This window comes from Typopeltis vanoorti, chromosome 21, assembly GCF_054136105.1.
Source record: "Typopeltis vanoorti isolate ZY-2024b chromosome 21, IOZ_Tvanoo_1.0, whole genome shotgun sequence".
Taxonomy (NCBI): domain Eukaryota; kingdom Metazoa; phylum Arthropoda; class Arachnida; order Uropygi; family Thelyphonidae; genus Typopeltis; species Typopeltis vanoorti.
Window position 1 is genome coordinate 65,984,336 of NC_143569.1, and position 19,299 is coordinate 66,003,634.

Below are 19,299 nucleotides of genomic sequence, written 5' to 3' on the forward strand. Positions count from 1 at the left end.
CCCTAAATACCAAGGTTTTAGTAATACAAAGCCTTATCAACTTTACCTATATAAGTTGCAGCAAGGTGTATTGAGTTTTAATAAAAATCTCTGGAGGAGATATTGATGGGAATAAATTTTTAACTTGGGTATATTGTATATTAGGATAACCAAGCAATTTTATATGCTTGGTTATTTTAGCTCCTAATCCCAAGTATGCAAACAATTAAGTTTGCGCCTGAAACAAAGTTCAAGTCTAAAGATGGTACAACACCAGGGCAACTCATTGTAAAGGTGGCTAAAGCTTTGATCACTATTCTTAGTATTTTCCCATAATGTAAAGCACATCTCACTAGAAGATGTATACTGCAATGCATTATGGGTGGGGTCACTACCCAGACCGGTTTCGACCTTTTTTGAGGTCTCCTCAGTGAGTAGCTAGACCGGTCTGGGTAGTGACCCCACCCATAATGCATTGCAGTATACATCTTCTAGTGAGATGTGCTTTACATTATGGGAAAATACTAAGAATAGTGATCAAAGCTTTAGCCACCTTTACAATGAGTTGCCCTGGTGTTGTACCATCTTTAGACTTGAACTTTGTTTCAGGCGCAAACTTAATTGTTTGCATACTTGGGATTAGGAGCTAAAATAACCAAGCATATAAAATTGCTTGGTTATCCTAATATACAATATACCCAAGTTAAAAATTTATTCCCATATATATATATATATATATATATATATATATATATATATATATATATATATATATATATATATATATATATATATATATATATATATATATATAAGGTGATATATATAGGTGATATATAAGGTGATATATATAAGGTGATGTAGAGAGATCTGAAATTTATGAGCAGAAAAAGGAAGTGACTGATGAGAAAGGAATAGATGAAAGTCAAAGAAAAGTAGCGGACATTGAAAATGAAAAAAAAAAAAAATTGTTGAACAAAAAGTGAAAACATTTATGAAAAACGAGAAACTAAAGAAATTTAGTGGAAAATGTAGAGGAAGAAGAAGGGAGAGAAAAAGAAAGAGAAAAATAGACGATAAAAAAGTTTTGCAAAGCATATGGAAGGTAAGAAAGTAAAAAAGAACATTACAAAGTGATTTCTGATCATTTTAACGACAAGGGAGGGACGATACAGGGGGGAAGTCGAGAAGATCGCGCAGTTTGCTAAGTGACTAAAATCACATCGAAACATTAAAGTGAAAGTTTTCCAACTAATCAAAGTTGAGCAGCTTTCAGAGGTGAGGAGAAGTTCAAACACACAAATATTATCGAAGAAAATGAAAGAGTTTGAAAACCAAACCTTGGAGATTCAATGGAAAACCCAGAAAAAAACTTCGATCAATTCGACCTGAGAGACAGAATGGTAAAGTCGTCTGCAAGGATAGAAAAATCAGAACCCTCCTAGCAGACCTAAGTTAAAGAGATCTGTTGGAGTTACGCTTCTCGAGTCCCGATACCCAGACGCGAACTACGAGTATCTTACAAACAAACCTTCAGGTCATGAAAAAATTATTATTTATTTTATTTTATTTATTATTATTTTTTACATTTCTGACGACAGTTTTGTAGCTACAACGTTTATTCTTCCCGGTATGCGTTGCAGAAATTAATCGTAGCTCACGTGCGCCATCTAGTCACGAATGCGTTAATTTCATTATGTAGGTTTCAATTTTTAAGTTAAAAAATGTCTTAATTTATAAAATTCAAAAAAGGATAAGCAGATAACATTCATTCAAGGGGAATGGATACACCCCTTGAATGATACTTTGGGATTTTGCTAAGACTTTTGACAGAATGGGTTTGGGTTATAAAATTCTAGCGTGGATAAGAAGATGACTGACTAACAGATATCACAAAGTCGTATATGAGGGGGTGGGGGGAATTTGAAAGATTTAAGGCAACAAGTGGTGTACCACAAGGATCAGTGCTTGGTCCACTGTTATTCAATCCGAACATTAATGATATTGGGAAGAATTTGACAAGCGACATACAGCTATTTGCTGATGATGCAAAGATAGGTAGGGTAATGAAGAATGCTGCTGATATGCAGTGATGATGATGATGATGACGATGATAATCAGCCTATTTTCAACCCACTACAGGTGAAAGCGTCTGCCAATGTAGTGTAGGAGGGTTGTGTCTACTTCTCTGATGGTGACCCAGTCCATCTTGGAAGAGTGTTTATTCACTTGTATGAATGAATGGATGAAGGTGAAAGATAATCCATTACTAAGCGGAAGTGAACTCGCAGCCTCTTGGCTGGACAGCGGCTACGCTAACTACTCGGCCAACCAAGTCGGCTGATATGCAGTACTTGCAGTCTTTCAATTGGAATTGTGAACATATGAAAATAGATGGCAGTTTAATGTCAATAAATGTAAAGTCATTCACTTCGGCATGATTACCTATCCAATGTCGTATTCTATTGGTGGGATTATGCCAGAAGAAACCGATGAGGCTGCTACGGATATTGGAGTGTTAATAGATAAGAAGTTGAAGTTCAGTGGCCATGTGGCAACGATTGCGAATACAACTCAAAAGATAATGTAAGGATGTCAATATAAGGATGTTAATTTGCCTCTTTACAAGGCCTTGATAAGACCTCACTTGGACTGTTGTGCGCAGGTCTGGTCTCCTGGTTTCCATTGTGATTCTGATATATTGGAGAGAGATTACAAAGGTGAGTGTTAAAAGGTGAGCCTCTGTAGTTCAGTCGGTATAGACGAAGCCCTTTTGTTGGAAAGACCTGGGTTTGATTCCCGTCAGTGACGAGAGGAACCTTTATCTGGTCTCTTTCGACTAAAGGTGAGTTAGCCGGTCTCATACCGAGGTAGGGTTTTTTTTTTTCACTCCGAAACTCGGGTTTTTCGTCCCCCAGAATAGGAAAATAGGCTTCGTGAACAGACATGGATTACAGTCATGATTACGTCCCAGCCATAGGCCGGTCCTGAGCCAGGATACAATTGAGGGTTGGGGAAAGCGATGGCGAACTATCCAGTAAAAATCTCACCAAGAATACTTTGGGGGCAATGCCTACGGTCGGAAACGACTGAAAGGGAAAATCGGTGATCATATCACCCATGAAGATGGGTGATATGATCGAGACTTACAAACTGCTGAAAGGGTCATACAGGATTTCAGTTGATGGGATTTTTCAATTTATGGATGGTGGGGAAAGGACGAGAGGACATCCTTGGAAGCTGAGAATGAAGGCTACCAAGAAGGGTGTAAGGGCCAGATTTTTCTCTCAGAGGGTGGTGTGTGATTGGAATGGATTGCCATTGGATGTTGTGAATGCAAATAGTGTGAATGAATTCGTACGATAGCAGGTGCCTGTAGTATGTGGCCTTCCTCGATGAGTCCCTGGCTCCATGGAGGTCTCTCATAATAATAATAATAATAATAATAATAATAATAATAATAATAATAATAATAATAATAATAATAATAATAATAATAATTCTGAAATGGCTACGGTTGATAATATATCAATAACAGCAATCATAAAATCATTCGATGAGAAGGCATATAAATTCGGCTATCTGCTTCTTAAAGATGAAAAACGATGTGAAGGTTGAGTCACGATTTTTTATTTTATTTTATGAGAATATAACATAAGTGTTATTCCAAACGAACTGTCGACAGTACTTATGTTTATCAATCGCCAGTTTCGTACCATTTAAGCCTTAATCATACAATACATTTAGCTGTTTGTGTTGATCTCTGCGATGAAGACTTTCAGAATAGTTTGGATGATCCAGTAGATAGTTTCCCACACAATAAACTCGAATCAGCAAAGCCTTGTGATTTAAAACAAAATTTTCAAAATGTTTCCGATGCAGCTAAGTATTTTAAGACTTCGCCTGTGGTTGAATAGTCTTTTACAACAACAATAACAAAAAAAATAAATAAATAACTCAATACTGTTTTAATTAAAAGCATTCAATTTATGCGTTTTCAATTAATCTCCCATTTATTTCTATTCAAATGTTTTTTTTTTTTTTTTTTTTTTTTTTAACACAATGGAAATTCTAATATGGCGGCAGTACTAGCCACTGAATTATCTACAACTGCTACCGTTGTTATAAAAAAAAATCATTAAATCCTAAAATCCCAGAACTATAGCAGAATAATCGCATTATTAGCGTCAAGTTATGTATACATTTGTAGCGTTACTATATTTTTTAACGTATTTCTTTTAGAGTTATTTTCACTGGGTTAATTCGGAGACTATAATGTAAAGATAATTCTTCGAAAGGCTCTTTATACTTAAATATTATTAAAGTAATTAGTAATTATTTTTCTTTTGTAACTAAATTAAGATAATCGAAAATATTTTTTAAAAAATTTAAATCCAGATTTTCTAAAAATAAATTGCTCTTTTTCTTAAACACCATTTTATCTTTTTGATAATCGAAAATTTAGTAATTCTTGTTTCCAAAACTCGTATGATTAGCAATTATTGTTTTAGGCTGATCAGTTTTGATGCACATTTGATTCGTAATCTTTGATGATCTGATCTGATATGATATGATGCTATCTGAATATTTGATTTGATCCTAGATCCTATTGCTATTCTGCGTTTTTAATTTTTTGTGCAGCACTTACGGTATACGGTAAATGGAATAACAACGAATATAAATTGTGATTGATCCAAAAGTAATTATTTACGATCAAATTATTTCCAAAAAAATCAATGGAAGAAGCGAACGTGGGTGCAATTCCAACTTAGTGCATCTATCCCACTATTAAGTAAATCATGCCGAGTTGTGACGAAGCCCTAGAATCCCATACGTAAAACCGACATGAGGTTGGCATAAAAGTGTGTGAAAGGATGATAATATCGACCTCTTGGAGCAAGAATCGATAAAAATATTCACCACGTCATTAATCTAATATCATACTGGTAATGAATAATATAAAGTGTTTGGATCTCTTAAGCGATCTCATGTAACTACCTAGGGATGTTTACGCTATTAAAATATAAAGAACAGAACTCTACGTCTCAGTAATAACTTGAAATCGTAGGCATATACAAACAAACAGCAGATTTCAACTTCATTTTCCCACTGACGTATGATGCATTGTTAACGTCACCAGTTGCTTTCTTGTCTGCGAGTATACCTGTGTGTGTGTGTGTGTGTGCAATGGTGGAAGAGCAGCTGTTTTCCCAGACATTCATTATTTCATTACTTTCTGAAAATGACTTCCCCGAGGCAGTTAGTGGGCAGGGGACGTTCTTGTCCACCACTTGTCCCTCAATTTACATACTTTTATTGGCCCCTTCCAGTGCCATCGTCCCGTAACCCAAACTGAACAACCCCTCTCGTGGTGACCACCACGGTGCTTAAAAAGAGTTTCACACGCTTCGGAGAACATGTTCCAACTCATACAGCGGGGAGTTTTTATTCGCACGTGCCGGGAAGTGGGGTTGAGGCGCCACTCCACCCTACGCGTATCCCTCTAGTTAGGACAGTTCTTTCTCTCTGTCTCTTCGTTCGTTCGGTTCTCGACTGTACTCCATTGGGTTGAAGGGGGGTGGGGGGGGGGAAGAGAATATCCTACGTAGCTCCCTCTGGCGTACGGGACGAGTGGTTAACCGAAAATTAAATCTGTCACAAGCTTCGAGGCTGCCCGACACGTGTCGCATGAGCGGGAAAACTAAATGCCCGTTCATCCATGTCATCTCAGGTCAGAGTCGGGGGGATGTGCATGAATGGACGAGGGGCGTTCACCAGGAAAAGTAATACAGCCGCAATAGCTTTCATTTACGAATTACCGCTGTAGATGTTATCTTTTGTTGCACGAGCTAATAGCCACTCCCCTGTCAAGAAGCCCGCCAGGTTTTATCAGATCATTCTCATTCAGAAGTCTGCTACTACATGACTCTGTCTCTCTCTCTCTATCGAATTTCGCGATGGACAGATAGTAACAGAGTCCGTAGCGGAAAGAATATAACGGGAATAGACAGATAAGTGGTTAGATAAGAGAGAGAGAGAGAGAGAGAATTTGTAACGCTTAGACAGGAACATCACAAAAGGAAAGAACAAATCCCATATTGGTTTTGTTAATGTGGAAGAAAGTGCAGCCCTTAAAATCTGAATTTCTCAGACCCACGTAAAAGTATTAGGACCCCTTGGAAGTACATAAACCAGTAGACCTCACTGCTTACTCTTGCTTTAAAAAACACACAATTTAAAAAAAAATTCAGTATAGACGAAACCCTTTGGTCGGAAAGACCTGGGTTCGATTCCCTTCAGTGACTTGAGGAACCTTTATCTGGTCTCTTTTGACTAAAGATGAGTTAACCGGTCTCATACAGAAGTAGGGTTTTTTTTTTTCACCTGGAAACTCAGGTTTTTCGTCCCTCAAAACAGGCAAACCGGCCCCTGAACACACACGATTAAAACGGGGAACCACCTTACGCCATTATCTCCCTAGTAATTAGCAGCAACCCTCTCAAAGAGAGGAGGCCACAGGATTAGGATTAGGAAACATAAAATATATTATAAACTAAAGCTACTTTATTTAATGTTATTTGAATAATATTATTCTCTAGCAGTTCGACACATCTTAGTTGAATTGATAAAACATCTCCAAGGATAACGTTTCTTTGCCTCATATATCCTCATCTTAACTTCCTCATTGGTGCAATCGGTAGAACAAGATGTGCTCTCGAAAAGACCTCGGTTCAAATGCTTAAAGAAAGTTACAAACCTTTTTTCTTGACCACTACAACTGAGGTTGAGTTGGTCGGTCTTGGACGGGGGCGACACATTTTAACTGTTTAAAACACCGAGTTCTTCCTACTTCTTAAGAGCAATAAACTGACTGTGATTGCACAGAATGAATAGATACACAATCCACTCGCTTTAAAATCGTTTATATCAATTAATTCTAAGTAACAATGACCAGGATATAACTAATGATTATAATTAATTCAAAAAAAAAAGCACGCATTTTCTTTAAGTAGGACGCATGCGCTCTTTAATTGAAAAATACATGAACTCAACACATCGAAGTGCCAAAAGAATTCTAATAAAAGGACTTTTTCAACTAAAGGTAAGTTAGAAGATCTCATTCAAAAATGGATAAGGGGGAGTCTAAGAATTCGGAATTTCCGACGGAGAGGGGGGAGATCTTGATTCTGAATGGTAGTAACTTCATTGTCTAGAAAAGGTGATTGAAAACTGTGCATTATGGATGCGTTTATAAGCAAATTGGGACTGTGTCGGACTGTAACTGAAATTCTTCACTTAGCAGTTGAGCGGATTGCTGTGCACACTGTTTCACTGCGTCCTTTTTAAGCTAAGACACACACACACACACACACACACACACACACACACACGGAATAGTCATCCCTCTTGATCATCTCCTTAAACGCAAGCACGCAGAGGCACAGCTGGTAGTCTCCTGGTGGTGGCGAAGATGAGACAATTGGTATCAATTGGATAATTGCTCGTGCTGAGATGGCCCATTTCCTCAATTATTGCCTGTTAGTCACTTGTCGTCCCTTCTAGCTGGTGTTACGATGGGGAGGCAAAAACTCAGACTTTGTAGATTGCAAAAGACTAATAGTAAGTGTAATTATCATTGGCTGGGTTTGGCGTAGTTGTGCGTGCATGCAGTTTTTAGACACTCTCATGTGAGAATAAAAAAAAGACAAAACACACACGGTAGTGACAGTTACTCCAAGTATTAACAAAGGTCAGAGGTCACTTGCTGAAGCTCCTATTTGAAGTGTCCGATACCAAAATGGTGGTATGATTTTTTTTTTTTTTTTTTTTTGGTGGGATAAACATCGGGATTTATGACGTCATATGCGAACTCCAGGTGTCATCCCCTCCTACTGTGTGGGAGTGAGTACAGAAAGCTTTTCCCCAACGAAAACTCCCTTTAAACGTAAGAGATAACATCGAAACACCACAGTAGGAGAAGAATCAACTTCTGTCTAGGCTTAGATGAATGCTATCTTTAACCTCTCCCGTTTCAATATCCCAACTCTCGAAGTTTGTAAAGATGAGGACTATACAGTCATGGGGTGTAAAGATAAGCAAGTTTGTAGATCTCCTGTTTAGCTATGGTCTGTAGATTTCTATTTAGCTGTGGATTTCAGGTACATAATTGGCTCATTTCAAAACACGTGACCAATTTCTCACACAATAGAGCCTAAAAAACTTTTAATGATTTTTGACGACTCGAATATAATGAATAATTTTTTGTGCCACTTATCTTCCTCCACTTAAGTGTCTATGTGTAGATTAATATCACGGAAAAATTGCGATTGACACGCCAACCTCCCCCCCCCCCCCTTTATTCTAATCAGAACATTAAAATTGAACGTAGACGATGCTACCTTTGTTTCAGCCCTGTTGTTCTGTCTGCTTGACACGCCTGACTTGCACACGGCATTGATAGTTGCAAAAGGCGGGCTAGTGATCCTCCCTTACGAGCACGCGCTCTCCTGCTGTGTTAAACGTCGGCGAGTGTCCGAGTTAAATAAGCGAGACGGGATGCATATGGTACGCACAGCTTGCAGGATCGTATACCTAATTAAATGTCTGGTATGGGGAGATTTGCTTGGGGAGGTCCCGTGCTAAAAAAAAAAAAAAAAAAAAAGAGAGAAAAATAACAAATAGCGTTGGGATGGGTAGGTGGCCTATGGGTCTTCAACTCCCGTTTCCCGAGATAAGGTTATGAGTGACACAATGAAATAAGGAAACTTTTTTGAAAGAAGGTTCAATGTAACTTTTGCTCCCTAAAGGAAGTGCTAGAGGGGGCTTTCTATAGAAACCAACAACAGACAGTTCGCGTGCAATCCCCCAATTACGTGAAAGCCCTTGACAGGAATATACTAAATAGTAATTTACTCCAATAGTAAAATATTGTACATTTCTCTGTATTAAATTCGTCTGCGTACAACAATAGAAGCTTTTAATTGTTACAGTAAGAAAGAATTCCAGTTTTAGTGCTTGTTAAATGACAATTTATTTTTTATTTTTTTTTGTAAGACTGCATCTGCGTTGTGGGCAACAGTGTGGAAATACCGGAACAAAGCCATTCACAGCAAACGAGATAAATACTGAACAGCGATAAACGCAGTAACAATAGATAAATATTGGAACAATAAATAAATCACAACAATATATAACTACCCTAAAAAGATAAGAATAGCTAAATAGCGAACAACAATAAAGACGATAATCATAAATAAGAACCGGAACAATTAATATAATAACAATAGATAAATACTAGAACAACAATAAATAAAGCTAACGATGTCTTGCCACCCTGGTTGGCCGTGTGGTTAGCGCATTTGCTTTTCAACTAAAAGACTGTGGTTTGACTCCCACTGTGAGCGTAGATGTTTGGGATTATCTGCAGTAATCTTCTCAGAAAACTGATGCCTTAAAATAGTTGAAAAGGAAGCCAGGAGTTATGGCAATAACTTCAGCAAATAAATGTGCCGAGATGTACTAAAAGCTGGTATTTTCTAATCAAAGATTGCTTTTATTTTTTTAATTTTTATTCGTAGGCATCTGAACTCTACCTGCAGTCATCATCGGGGTATCATCTTTTATGATTTTGTAGACTTCAGTGTGAAGAGAATACGTATTGCCGCCATCTTATATCTTATCTTTCTAATTTTAAGTTAGATTATCAACCTCAAGGCTCGGGAAAAGAAAAAAAAAACTTCTACATGCCTGCGCAAAAGATCAATTAACTCAAGAAATGGTTGGGCGAAAAAGGGGGGATGGAATGGCTAGAAAAACTCCCTACTCGATGAGTAGAATCGAACACGTACAGGTCTTCCTTCTACCCTAAGAAGAACTCAAATGACGAGATTTAATTTCTGTTTAATATTATCTTTCAACTACTTGTAACCATTATCCCTTGAGATCAGCCAGAAATTGCTTTCTACACAAGTTATAATGGCGGTGTTAAGAGGAATGACGTTTTATCACCCTGGCAACTCGCAGAAAAGGTGGCTCAAGTTCCAATCGTTAATTCAAAAATTGGACACAAATTAGAGGTGAATAAATTTCGAGACAGAGGTCGCTGCATAACTCTTTTCATACCGGAAATGCGTTTAACATTTTTTTTAAATATAAAAATAACTATTTTTTGAAATGATTGTAAACTAAATAGCGATTTTTTTCGTGTTTTTTTTTTTTTTTCAGATTTCTGCATGTACAAGGTAAAACCAACTTATTTCAGAAATGACTTTATTGCTTTTATTATAAGCTGAACAGTTAGAAAAGCAAGCGATATATTCTTCTCTAACTTATAGCCATCATCTTTGTTGGTAAAGTCCATGCCGCTATTTTTGGGGAGATGACACCGCTGTCTTCTCTTTGACGTCTGTGGGATTCGTCAATGAAACTGCGGCTCGGAATAGACTGAGGAACAGAAAAGATTGTTCTAACCTTTTCGAAGAAAAGATGAAAAAAACCGTTCTTATAAAATACATATTAATTCAAAAATATCACATTTTCAATAAATGTCAATTTATTGAAATAGGTTGAAAGAGGTTGATGACCTCTCTCTCTCTCTCTCTCTGTGTATATGTGTGTGATTTGTACAATAGTTTTCATGATGAAGGAGAAAATGTATCTTAAATATTTTTTGTGCTTTCCTGTTCTTTACAAATCCACTTGTTAGATGGAACGTAAGAGATTCCTAAGTATCTCTTAGCTTAGTTGTTAAGACGACAAGGAGTATTTTTTTTCTTCTTAACGCCTCCGAATCAAAAAATTAGAATAATCAAAAAAAAAAAAAAACGTGTAAAATGATTTGCAATTCTAATTTATTGCGCAGAAAATAATTATTATCAAATATGAATTAGCGTCATCTAAAGCTAAGTACTTTGGAGATTATATAACCATGTAAACACACAAAAATGTAATATAAATGATAAGAAAATGGTTACTTGAAAACATTCTTAAAATTAGAATAATTTTAACGCGGTTCAAAATACTAGAATAATGCGAAAATAAATGCACAAATTGCAGTCGAAGGGAAACAACACGATAATTAGTACTTTGTTGCATCCCCCTTAACTTTTATGACCATTCATAAACGGCTGGGAATATTATTTACTAGCGGTTCAATCTTCCGATGTTGGTAACATAAAGTGCTCAAGAATTTATTGGCTTACACCCCCGCACTCCAGCTGTCTTTTTGATTGAAAGTCATAAGCGGCTTCGTCTTAGGCACCCGTGATTTAAAACCCAATTTCTGAAGTCGTCGATTTAGACACATTCCCATCTAGTTTTTATATCTCCTGTGAAAACACCTTACACTTCGAAAGCGGTTTTTCTTCACGTTATTCTCCAATCTCCTCTCCTCTCTTCTTGTAGTTATTACCTTTCAACTGATATTGCACCAATTCTTAAAAAAAATGCGGTTCTTAGAATACCGTCTCAATACTCTACTCACGCTTGGTTGAGAATATTTCAATTCCTTAGCTATAAACTGTTGAGTTTGGCCTTCACCATACCAAACTTCTTAGCTTCCGATATGTCACTCGTTCGACCCATGTTTAGCAAATGATTAACTGAAATCCACGCGCAAACGACTCCTCACACACGAGTCAGTCCATCATCTACTGAAATATATGCTATTTTTATGCTTTCCTCAAAGCCAATTGGAATTATTTAGAATATTCTAATACTATTTCCATTCTCTGAACTTGTATGTTAATTTTCATCTTTTAGGACGCTTTTGAGTAAGTCAAATGACTTAGTTTTGTTGTTTATTACCGAATTTGGGATATCCTGATGATTTGGAAAAACGCTTGAATATCAGGGGATGGGTTAGCCAATATCCGAAGGACAGGGGAACATTCGTATGATCACCAAAAAATATTCATTTTGGAACTTTTCTTCTCCCATTTTGTTTAGGTGACCATCCCACTTCCAATGAGCTCTGCTAACGCATTCCTGAATGCTGACAATGTTGAGTTCTTTCCTAATATCCTCGTTTTTAATATTATCACGCTATTAGAAGAGTGAACAGATAGGATTTCTTCACGTCCTTAATCTTTCTCCTATCTGGAGTCTTTGGTCAAGTGTTTCACTTCTAACCCAGCAAAAACTGGTTTGAATACGGTCTTGTATACAGCTAATTTAGTATTTTTCGCTAATTTCTCTCTTATTCCATATGAATTTATTCCATGACTCCTTTGTTTTACATAATGCTGTTAAAGTTTTCATGTTCTTGCCTATTTTCATAGTTTTTCGAACAAAATCTCACACGGAAGGTATTTGATAAACTATAATTAATAGTTAATCAAAGACCTTTTGATAGATAAGACCATTTGAAGACCCACACAGATTCTTTAAGAGGATTAATGTTATGTACATAGAATTACAAAACCATCCTTTGAATATTAATTTTAATACCATTTTTCTGGACAATATTCTTCATATAGAACAGTGTTTCTCAACCTGTGGTCTGCAGGCAGACTTAAATTAATTAAATAAATAATGCTTTTTAATTATCTAAACAATTTAAACTTGAATAAGCAAGTAAAAATTATTGAAATTAAATGGAGACTTAAAAAAACCATGTTGTTGTTCACTTCACCCTTTTTATTATTCGTCATTCTGCCGCTACAAATTTAGCGGCAGAATGAAAATAATAACAGAGGGGTGAAGTGAACAACAACATGGTTTTATTGCTTCCGCCTTCTTTTGCTCTTTTGTCAGATTTGACGCCAACATGTGTTATCCACATTTCAACTAATTGCTTGTTGTTTATTGATTTTTATTACTGAAGGTTTTCCTCCTTCAGCCAAGGATCAGGATATCTTGAGAAGTGCTGAGTGATACTTGGACAAAGTGTGTCCTGAGTTAACCCCAGTATTATATAGATATTTTGGAAACGTTATTTAATAATGGAAAAGTGGCTTAGAACTAGAACTTTGAAAAGAAGAGCAAATGAAAAAGGCGATGCTAACCCTAATTGTGATACACGCGTTGTAACGGCGAGTAAATCTGATACTATTAAAGTAGAAGAAAGAAGCAGTTCAAAGAAAAAAATACAGTAGGAAATATACCAGTTCATATTTGGAATTCGGGTTTACTTGGTGTGGAGATGAAAGTGAACAGAAACCTCAATGTGTTTTGTGTTATGAAGTGTTGTCGAACGAGTGCATGAAACCTGCGAAACTCCGACGACATTTAGAAATTAAACATTGTGATGTGAAAAATAAGCAAATTGAAAAAAAAAAGCCAATTTCAGCGACGCTTAGCGGTATTAAATCATGAGAAAGATGTAGTTTCGGCCATGGGTTCGATTAATAGCAAGGCACTGGAAGAATCTATTTCTTAAATATGAGCATGGAGAAAACAGGGAAACCTCTTCTATCGGGGAAAATTTCCTACTTCCAGCTATAAAAGATGCGGTAAAAATCATGTTTGGCAACAAGTTACTAAAAGATGTTGATTTGATTCCTCTTTCAAATGACACTGTCGGTCGCAGAATTAATGATACGGCAGGTGACGTAGAATTGAGTTAATCGAAAGAGTTAAGAAGAGCCCTTATTATCTCGTCTACAAATAGACGAGACTATTGATATTACAAATTATGCGCAGTTAATATGCTACGTAAAATGTGCGCATGATAACAACATTCATGATGATATTCTGTTTTGTAGAACTTTGGCATCCCGAACAACTGGAAAAGAAATATTTCACACTCTCAATAATTACATAATACACAAAGGGATCCAGTGGGGAAAATGTGTGGGCTTCTGTTCGGATGGATCTGATTCTCTTAAAGGCAGGCATAGTGGGGTGGTTTCAAAGGTCAAGGAAGTAGCTCCGGATATGAATCGGGTATATTGTTTCATACATAGGGAAGCGTTAGCCTCCAAAGGAATGCCACCAGAATTTAAAACTGTGCTATACAACGCTGTAAGACTAGTTAATTTTATTAAGGCTAGATCGTTAAATAACAGATTATTTTCAGTACTCTGCGATGAAATGGGTAGCGATTATATACAACTTTTGCTTCCTTCTGAAATTGGCTCGCTTTCCAGGGTCAAAGTACTAACAAGCTCATTTCAATTAAGGCACGAAGTTTTATTGTTTGTAAATGAACGTAATTCTGATTTTGCATCATTCCTTGTTGACGAAGCATGGTTATCAACACTATCCTATCTTGCAGACATTTTTTCGAAATTAAATGAACTAAATCTCGCCCTTCTGGGAGAGATTTAGTTCATTTAATTGTTGTTTAACTGTTTTTGATGCCTACGACAAAATAAAGGCATTCGAGAGAAAAAAAAATTGGTGTTGTGCATTAGTTATGTAAAAGACAGACAGTTTGCACCTTTTCCAACTTTTCAAAAAAGGATTCCAACAACATTGGAATCCTTTTTTAGTGGAAAATGATATTTTTCTTGATTCTAAGTTTCTGGAAAGGGTTTGTGACCACCTCAAAAATCTGAAACGGAATTTTGAAACATATTTTTCGAATAACTTTTATAAGAAATTTCTGTGCGTTCGCAATCCATTTCAGGCTTGCAGTCACGAGAACGACCTTTCGTTATCGAAAAAACAACAGTTAATTGAGCTTTAAAGTGACAGTGGGCTTAAAATGCAATTCCGTGATCTTGGTTTGACTCCATTTTGGATCTCGCCTTCAATGAGAAGTGAGTTTCCCGAATTATCTGAAGAAGCATTGAAAATCGTCATGCAATTCTCTACAACCTATCTTTGTGAGATTCATCGCTCCTTCAAATAAAAACAAAATACAGAATTCGTCTTAGTGTGTGTGTGCCGATCTTCGACTGAAGTTGACCAATATTGAGCCAGATATCCAGCAACTCTGCAAGGGCCGAGATTCTCAACCATCTCATTAAAAGTAAGTAGTAACATAATTAGATAATAAAAATTAAAACTTTGTTTAATGATGATACACTTTTAGTCGTTTTCCAATTTAATTAATTATGTTTCCATAAGTATTCAAAACATGCTTTTTGATTTATTACGTTATAAATGGCACAGTTTTTCCGAAATGTTGGTAATTAAAATTTTTTAAAACTTAGGTTTTTAAAAAAATTACAAAAAATCAAAAAGACGTGTAGGGAAATAAATTAAAACACTATGTTTATGTTTGAAGTAAAACTTTAATTTCAATTCAAAATGCTATTTTTCTTGTTTTTCTGTTCGCAAAATCGTCGATGACATTGGCGAAGTCTAGTTCATCACTCAGTTGCTGTTTTAGTAAGGCAAGATTTCTTAAACGTCATAAAATTGCCGCACATATATATATATATGTATATATATATATATACATATATATATATATATATATATATATATATATATACAGTGTATATATATATATATATATATATATATATATATATATATATATATATATATATATATATATATATATATATATATATATATATATATACAGACAAGTAAGTCAAGTTTGCACCTGCACGTAGTGCAAGTCTGAAGCAACTCGTGGTAAAGGTGGATTAAGATCCGATCACTTTCTTTAATATTTTCCCCCTAATATAAAGCACATCCCCTTGCGGAGATGTATGATGCTATGCATTAAAGGCAAGGGCCACTACCCAAACCAGTTTCGATCTTTATTGAGGTCTCATCAGTGGGAGTCAGACTTAAATATGCCAAAGTTGAAGTAATGCAGAGCTTATAAATTTTACCTAAACAAGTTGCAAACTTGACTTATTTCTCTGTTTGCTTACTTGGGAAAAAGGAGTAAAACTTAGCTTATAAAATTGCTTGGTATCTTTAACATACAGTATACCCAAGTTAAAAAACTTTCTACATGTTACTCTCATCCTGAGATTTTTATTTAATGAGGTCAAAGCACCTTGGGGATTTAGGTAAAGTTTAGAAGCTCTGCATTACTTTAACCTTGGCATTTTTAGGTCTGGCTCCCACTGATGAGACCTCAATAAAGGTCGAAACCGGTCTGGGTAGTTACCAGTACCTTAATGCATAGCGTCATACATCTCCGCAAGGGAATGTACTTTGCATTAGAGGAAAATACTAAGGAAGTGATCGGATCTTACTCCACCTTTACTACGAGTTGCCTCAGACTTGCAATACGTGCAGCCGCAAACTTGACTTACTTGTCTATTTGCTTACTTGGGAAAAAGGATTAAAACCAGGTTTATAAAATTGCTTGGTATCTTTATATATTCCTGTGCTTATACTCGGTTGTAATGATACATTTTAAAGAATAAATTTTAAATGACTTTAAACCGAGATAAAATATGTAGTTTTAATGAAAATGATACAACTAGTTTCAGCCTTCTTCTGGTATCCACTAAAGGTAGAACACAGTAATAAAAATTGAAGATATAAAAAACTGAGAATTACAGGCAAAAAATGTAATACATAATTTACACAAAAACGTTGTATTTTTCAAGTCGTTCTATCTAACGTACTATTGTTTGTTGTATGCGTGCTTGCAGGTTCTCGTGAGCGCCAGTATTGAACAACTGCAGCATGGCTATCAGGGATGTTATAACTCAAATTGCTGTTCCAATATTCACGATTAAGGAGGATTTCTCTGGCCTCCACGATTTTCCTTTCAAACTCATCACCACAGCGAAAAATGTTTTCGGATTTATCTCAGCAAACTGAGTGACTCTGTAGATCATCATGAGGATTGTTTGAGAAAAGAACATGACTGGATAGGGCAGATGCATGTGATCTTTTATAGGAGATGTCTCTCTTATGCTCCTCAATACGCAGTTCAACAGATTTGTTAGTCTGTCCAAAATAAGGAATATTACAATCGCACCACAACTTGTAAACACCTGAATATTTTATGTTGTGATGAACAGGCTTCGGACGGCTTATAAGAGAACGGCCTTTAGGGAGTGTAGTGAAAAACGTCCTGATGTTGTATTTTTTAAGGACTTTAGCCAATTTATTGGAGAATGAACTAATGTAAGGTATTGAGATGCTACCTTTAAAATCAGTAGTTTCCGTAGTACACTGCCTAGGAGGATCCAGAAGAAATTTCTTAATCGTTTATTCAGAATATCCAGTTTGTTTAAAGATCAGAGAAAGGTGATTAATTTATTTTTGGAGCTCATCTGGTTCATTTAAAAGAGATCGTGCTCTGTGTCCTAACGTAGAAACAGTTCCGAGCTTTTGTGGTGGGAAGTGATGAGATTGACAGTGCAGATATCTGTTGGTATGAGTGGGGTTTTGTATATAGAGATTTTAAATCTATCAGAGCATCGTGTAAGAATTTCACCCAGGAAAGGAAGGCAGTTATTTCGTTCTAGTTCGGCAGTGAATTTTATATTAGGATGCTGGTTGTTAAGATGTTGAAGAAAATCCATGAGATGTGTGTCCGCGACTCCATATGATGAAAATGTCGTCAACGTAACGTCTCCAAAGTTTCGGCTTAAATGAGAAGGACGATATGGCTTTCGTTTCAAAATCTTCCAGGAAAATGTTGCGAGAACTGGGGATAAAGGGTTGCCCATTGCTAGGCCTTGGTTTTGTTTGTAAATGGAGTCCCTATATCTGAAGTAGCCAGATTGAATACAATGCTTTAATAAAGCAAATATCTTTTTAGACAATTTGTCTTTAAGTAATATTAATACCTCCTCAGTAGGGACGTTAGTAAATAATGAGATAATGTCGAAACTTGCTATGATATAATTTTCGCTGATTGAAATATTTTTGATATGAGAAACGAAGTCTGTGGTGTTTTTGATGAACGAAGAAGATTTATTGGAGAAACACTTGAGGTATTCTGCAAGATGTTTCGAAAGCTTATAAGTAGGACCATCAATTCCTTCTATATATATATATATATATATATATATATATATATATAAAATAGATATGTGACAAAGAGTTGAACGTAAGAGCCAGTTGCACCCTATTCGTCTTTTTAGATTAGGGTTACACACCTCTATACAAAAGATTACATATTCATGAAATTCGATAACATTGCCATATGTTGAGGTAAAGCCGTCTCTAAAAATTCGGACGATCCCTAAGCCACTCAATCGTGGGCGAAAGACCGTCCATCTCAGCGTTGGCTCCACTCAGTGATGGCCTTCCACCCACCACTACCACCGAGCAGAACCGCTCATATTATTATTATTACGAAGAAAAGCATTCACCGACAAAGCTCCTCAGCGGGCCGTGCCGGAGAATACTTTTTTCGGAGACTCAAATTGCTCCCTTAAGAGAGCGTACTCATAACTCTCGAATCTCAGCGCGCAAGGGGGTAACAGCAACAGCTGAACCTCAGTTAAACTTCATTGGTACAGCATTGCCATCCATTACCCTCCAAGGTATTAATCATCGTATCACATATATTCATAGATTCATATTCATGAAACTGCAGATAGAATGGGAGTTCATATCTCTCATCATTGACCTCTTTAGAGAAACAAAGTTGTGCTGAGAGCCAGCTTGATAGTCAGAGAGGAGGAGGAAAGGTAGAGATGATAGTAGTAGTTAGTTAAAAGGGGCCTCAGTCGATCTACTTGACCTTACTCAATAGTAGGAAACCAAGCAGATCTCTGACATTTCCTCCCTCCATCCGTTCTTTTTCAGCTTTCCCTGTCCAGTCACCTCTTCAGGTGGCTGTCCAAGGAAAGTGGGTGAAAAAACAAATGAAAGAGGACTCATACAAACATACACACACAGACAGATTGGGAACTGAAGGAGAGGGGCAAAGAGCCTGGCCCGAGTGATGCAGCCCACCAGGAGCTGCACCGCCTCGATGTAGGCCTTCGCCGCTCGGGTTCTCAGGCCTTCCCCTTCCTATGTGAACTAAAAGAAAAGCGAACTTTAGAAAATCATTTCCCCTGTTTTTTTTTTTTTTTTTTGGTGGGGCTATATTGGAGCTAGTTGTTGCTTGAGTCCTCTTGTTTTCTGTTGTTGTGGGTTCTTAGTATATGATCCACTAGCTTGTCTCCTCGTTTGTAGTTCAGATTGTACAAGCCTCTGTATAGGGCCAAACCCACAGTGTCGCCCGCGTCAATAAACTCATTGAGTTGTTCAGGGGTTATTTCATCTATATCCTCGATGTAGTAGTCGTTCCACTCAGCACTGACAACGTTGGGCCCTTTCTTCCCTGTCAGTGTGAGCAGAACATCCCCAAATGTGTCTATACCATTACGCATGAGTTTCCAGTCCGTCGAAGTCTTTGAGCAGACGTAGAAGTAGTGCATTTGCTTTGGCATACGGAACCGTTGTTTTACTCGTATCAGCTACGCTCGGGCTCCCTGGTTTTTGTTTTTTACC